Below are 6,513 nucleotides of genomic sequence, written 5' to 3' on the forward strand. Positions count from 1 at the left end.
AAAAAAAAAAAAAAAAAGAATGCTAGAGAAAACATTTGACAAACTCTTCCTGATATCAGCTTAGGCAAAGAATTTATGAAGAAGATCACAATGGTAACCACAGCAACAACACAAATAAATAAATGGGACTTGATTAAATTAAAAGGCTTCTGCACAGCTAAGGAAATAATCAACAGCACAAATAGATACCCTACAAAATGTGAGAAAATATTCACAAGGTATATATCCCATAAAAGACTAATTTACGAACAACAATCTACAAAGAACTCATGCAAATCAGCAATGAAAAAAAATTTTTTTAAGTGGGCAAAAGACATGAGTGTAAGCTTTTCAAAAGAAACATATCAAAGGCACTAAGTGCAGGGAAATGCAAATTAATACCTCAATGAGATATCACTATATCTCTGTTAGAATGGCTTTTAAAAAGTCTCCCCAAAATAGATGCTAGCATGGATATAGAGAGAAAGGGAAATGTATACACGTCTGTAATACCCATTACTACAACCTCTATGGAAAACCCTATGAATATTCCTCAAAGAAGTAAATGCAGACCTACCATTAAACCAGAAATACATTACTGGGATTTACACAAATGTATTCATCAGAAAGACACCTGCAGTTCTGAGATTTTGTGATTTGGGCCATTCTCGCTCGGGTTAGGTGATATCTCCAGGTGCTTTTGAATTGCATTTCTCTAATAATGAGGGATGAAGAGCATTTTTTCATGTTCGTTAGCTATTTGTCTGTCTTCTTTAGAGAAGGTTCTATTCATCACTCTTGCCCATTCTTATATAGGATTGTTGGCTTTTTTCATGTACATTAATTTGAGTTCTCTGTAGATCCTAGTTATCAAGTTTTGCTCAGCCTTGAGAAAGGATGAATTAAAGCCTTTTGCAAAAATTTGGATGGAACTGGAGACCATTATCTGAAGCAAAGTTCCTAAATAAGGGAAAAACAAATACCACATATACTCACCATTAAAATGGAACTAACTGATGCGCACACATGCGCACAGAGGGAAGTAAAACTAAGTGGAAAGCAAGCCAGAGGAACAGGGAAGGAGATGGGTCAATTTACCTGACGAGTACAAGGAATGCTATCTGAGTGATGGGCACACTTATAACCCTGACTCGAGTATAACTAAAGCAATCCATGTAACCAAAAACATTTACACCCTATAATATTGAAATAAGAAAAAATTAACTTTTTATTAACCCAAGATTAGTTTTTTCAAAAGTAGTACTCGAACACTGCTCTATTCCTACAACTGTATCTTCCAGCCTACTTTTACAGAAAAATTACCCTCTCACACCAGAAAAACGCTGAATTAGAGTACTTTAGTTCCAAGTTTTCATTGTCCTATAAATCAAAAGATGACAACATTAAGAACTACCTTTGGCTTTTGTAACATACAAGGCAACAAGGCTTTAGTCTAATGATGCCTAAATCTCTCTAATGAAGTCTCCCCATTCATTCTCCCCACTCCCTTCTTTCATTAAGCAGTACAAAAAAAATAAAAGATAATAAAAAGAAGTGGCAAGGAACAGATATGAAATATTTGCTGTTCATTTCATGAGATTACATGATCATCCATAGGAGTATATTTTAATTTTACATATTTTGATAGAACTTGCAAAGCAATTTAAATAGTTTTATATGTAGGATTCATAAAAAAGGATTACTGTAATTAAATTCTGGAGTATCAAATTTACATCTTAAAATTTAATTATTGAGCAATTAGAGGTCACGACTTTACACTTATCATTCTGTAAACATTAAAAGGTTAATTCAATGCAAGTAAAGGGTGCTAAAAGAAAAAGAAGGTAGGAAGCTCAGTTTAATCTCCTTGTAACACCAAACTGTAATAATAATAAAAAAGAAAAAACAAAGGGAATTGTTTTCTATGGAATAATTTCAGCATGACATGCCTAGGGTTTCTTGGATATTTTTGTGTTAAAATAGTCTGAAATCTATAAATTTATAGGGCATGGCTCTCTGGAAAATAACCCATATACCAGCTATCAAATAATAACTCATATAAGCAGCTATCAAATGATAAAATGGGTGTGTCTGATGACATAGTAGCTCATGTTGTGTCAGTGATAGGGCTGCACACCGAATATAAAATTTTATCTCTTAATCGGGCCAGACAAAGACATAAGAAAACACACTATCTGATGGTCTGGGTTAGATTCTTAAGTGCCTGCCAGCTGTGGCTGTTCCTCACAAGTTCCCCAAACCTTGAAATTGTTAGTGAATGTTGATAATAGCCAATGATCTCTGCATCATGTGAGTCTGATTGACAAATAGATTTTTTGTTATCTTAGATGTTTACAAGATTGTGAGTCCTGCATTACAATCAACTTTTTCTACAGGATACAATGTTTAAAAAATTAATTTATGAGCACCACATCTTTGTCACCCTGAAATGCCTTTATGTACTCTGTGAGGCTGCAGAAAATGAGGATCCTTGCAGCTTGTGCTTGGGATGGGTTTTAGCAGATGATGCTTTGAAAATAAATTGGATAGTCTATTTTTTGAGCCTCACATATTTATATAATTTTAGTAAATTATTCTTATATTTGTAGATCAAAAAGTCAGAAGAGTAAGATTCTGATACTGAATGAAATCTAAATATCTTGCCCCAAATATATAAGATAGGAGAGAATTAAATGTATGGCTTTGAGTACATCATAGTAAGTAGAGCTGCCCCAAAGCAATTGAAATCACCAGAATCAATTAGAGAAAAATTTCGTTTTAGTATTTGAAAATCATGGAAATTAATAAAAATATTCTTTTATTGGTTCCACAAACATTTGTTTCTGAAACATTTTAGTATTTCTTGAACAATAGAAACATATCTTATTTTATTTTTTAACTTTTCATTCAGTTTTTCTGATTGAGTTTTAGGGTTTTTGTAGGGAGGGAGAGAGGAGTAGGTAGAGCAGGAACGGGAAGAGGAAAGAGGTGAAGAAAAAGTCATGTTTTAGGTTTTTAATTAACAAATATTAAGGGAGTAAAAATTCTTTGGTTATGTGGATATCTTTTATAATCCTTACACACATATATGTAGTATACCACATGTTTTTTTACTCGCTCACGAATTAACGGGTACTTAGGTTGATTCCACATCTTTGCAATTGTGAGTTGTGCTGCAATAAACACTTGGATGTATGTATCTTTTTAATTAAATGACTTCTTTTTCCTTGGGCAGATACCTAGTAAAGGAATTCCTGAGCTGATTAGTAAGTGTACATTTATTACTTTGGGAAATCTTAATCTGCATTATTATTATTTTATTTGTTTAGTGTATTTTTATAAATATTTCTTCTAATCAGCTTGCATAATAAAAGGCTGCAAAAATATATTCATCGTAAGTGCTCAGTCCATAAGACTTTACCATTTATTTTAAAATTTCATGAAAATGGTAAGGCAATTTGTACATTTAAATTTGCATTTAGGTTTAATAAGCAGTTCTTAATATCTGTGCCATTACTTCTATTGATTTATTTATCTATAGCCAGATTTTTATTGATATATAATAGTTGTACATATATTGTGGGCATGTATGATATTGTGATACCTGTATATAATGAGGAATGACCAAATAGGGATAACTGGGACATCCATAACCTCCAACGTTTATGTTTTTACTTGTGTTGCAAGCATTGTAACTATTCTCGTCTAGATATTTTAAAACACATGAAAATTATTTTTAACTTAATTTCCCCACTATATTATCAAATAATAGAACATATTCTTTCTATTTAATTGGATTTTTATAACCTTTAACCAAGGAAATTCTTAATTTTTTGTGACATTAATTTTTTTTTTTTTTTTTTGAGACAGAGCCTCCAGCTATCCTCCTGGGTAAAGTGCCATGGCATCACAGCTCACAGCAACCTCCAACTCCTGGGCTCAAGTGAGTTTCCTGCCTCAGCCTCCCAAGTAGCTGGGATTACAGGTGCCCACCACAATGCCCGGCCATTTTTTTTTTTTTTGGTTGCAGCCATCATTGTTGTTTGGCGGGCCCGGGCTGGGGATTCGAACCCGCCACCTTAGGTGTATGTGGCTGGCACCTTAGCCGCTTTAGTGTGCCATTAACTTTTATACACAAATTTTACACTGTAAATACAAATATGTATATATTTATATATGTATATATATACATATATATGTATGTTTAATTTCTTGAAAACATAATTGTAAATAAAATGTGGATTTAGGGAAAAAATCTCGAACGAAACAGTATATCTAAAATAAGAACACATATTAAAAGAAATTTTAGCTTAATTCCTGACAACATAAATGTGTCTTTATAACTTAAAAGTCAGAAACTTTAAAAACCAAGGAACTTAAAAGTCCCTTAACCATGTAACTGTTGGCATAAAACACTGTCTTTTGTGAAGTGAAAAATTTAGTATATAATTAATCATTTCATTTGTTTTAGGATGGAAATTCATTTTAATGCATAATTTAAATGAAAACTACAAAATTACATTAATAGCACATGAAATCTTTGGCTTATGGGCATTTTGGGACAGCTAGAGAATAGTAATAAATTTAGAACATCCAAAAGAGATCACTTTAAAGCCTTTTTCTTCTCCTTTCCTTTTTCCTCTCAAAATTCTCATGCTAGGGAATTTCTTCTTATTCCAATTCTCATTATTTTCAGCTAGGAAGAAATGAACCTGGGGGATAAGCAGATGAGAACAGAGTATCAGAAAGCTATGAGGCCATGACAATGACTTCATCAGACCTTGTATGGATTAAGATGAGAACTGAGTAGCATAACTTGCAGTGAATTTTGAATACTGTGAAAGTACACAGAAGTAATATAAAAATATCAAAAACCTTGAGTTATTATTTTGTTTCTTCTGTAGTGTAGAATGTTTTTGTTGGTTGTTTTAATTGTGATTTTAAATACTTCTCTCTCTCCTTTTTTTTCTTAATATCTTTCTCTCTCGTCACAAACAGGAGAAAATGGGAAGTGCAGTGCAAAGAATGTGTTTTACACTCATTGGTCTATCATTTCCAGATAATTTTTATGCATTTTGTACCAGCCAGAATATTCTTCTATGTAACAACAACCTCAAAATCACAATATTACCCTTAATATGTTGTTATCTAATTATCAGACTCTGTTCAAGTCTTTCCAATTGCTCCAATAATCCCTGAACCATTTCAGAATTACCTGCAATATTTCTCTAATCTCTTTTAGTCTAAAACAGTTCTTTAACTTTCGTGAGTTTGACAATTTTATAGATTATAGACTGGTTTCTTAGAATATTTTTCAACTTGGATTCTCTAATGTTGCCTCATGAGTAGATTCAGAACTGCGTCTTTGGCACAAACATCACAGAAGCAGTGATGCAGTATTCTTTTCACTTCATTTTATCAAACAGAAACTGTCTCCATTTGTCTTGTTATTGATAATGTTAAGTCACTTGTTTCAGTCAGTGTCTCCCACTCTTCTCTACCATAAAGGAACTATTTGAACCCTTGTAATTTTAGGTATTTTTGTGAGAAGGTATTTTAAACCTAGGCAAACATTCCATTTTTCATTAAAATTTCAAATTATATTTAATCTCTATTATCTCATTTTAATTTATTGGATTCTAACCTGTTGCTATCATTCTTTATTTGATTCTTGGATTATCCCAGATTTGGTCAGTGAGAGCTTATTTAAACAGATTTTGTGTTCTTTTGTATACTTAATCATCTGTGAGTACTTTTTTGCCTAATGACATAAGTTTTATGTTCATTTTGTTTACCTTTCCCAAGCAGTGAAATGAGGCATATCTTCAATTCTGTTTTTTTAACAAAAAACTGAATTTAGAAACAAATATTTAAGTACTAGGTTGATTCATTGTGATAGGGTAAGCAATTTTCTCCCAAGACACTGTGTATAGAATTTCATAATACATGTGCTTATTCATGTGTTTATCTATCATCTATTCATGTGCCCATCTTGTTTATCCATCACTCTCTCTATATTTATGTTAAAAACTGTGACTTCACAACAATACTTCCAATTTCAATCCAATAATAAAGTGTTTATTCCAATTTGCTCCCTTTCCATGTTTGTAATTACCATTACTGGAAGTAAGAAACGTATCTTTAATTTATTTTACTATATTTACTTATTTAATTAATCCCCTATACGTAACCTATCTACATCTGCACTGCTGCCCTTTTCCCTGGGTAGACACTTTCGTTTCCCTTCTCAAGCTCTGACACCTTGTTCTAAGCCCCTAACTACGTGAAAGCCCTCCTGTTATCCTGTTTGGATTCAGGAAGCCCATATCAATCTGTGCCTGAATGTGGCATTCAGCTTTGGAAGAAGTCATTTTGATTTCATATGATATTACACAGAAATGTGCATTTCTACAGAAATCTTCTTCCAGCAACTCACATTATGATTCTGTTCTTTATAAAATTTAACTATTTGTTTTCATACAGATAAAATTTGGCCTAACATATGTCCCTTCAATAGCCAACACAGTTCAGAAT

Source organism: Otolemur garnettii, unplaced genomic scaffold (assembly GCF_000181295.1).
Source record: "Otolemur garnettii isolate 467f Iridium unplaced genomic scaffold, OtoGar3 scaffold00080, whole genome shotgun sequence".
In the NCBI taxonomy this organism is placed as follows: domain Eukaryota; kingdom Metazoa; phylum Chordata; class Mammalia; order Primates; family Galagidae; genus Otolemur; species Otolemur garnettii.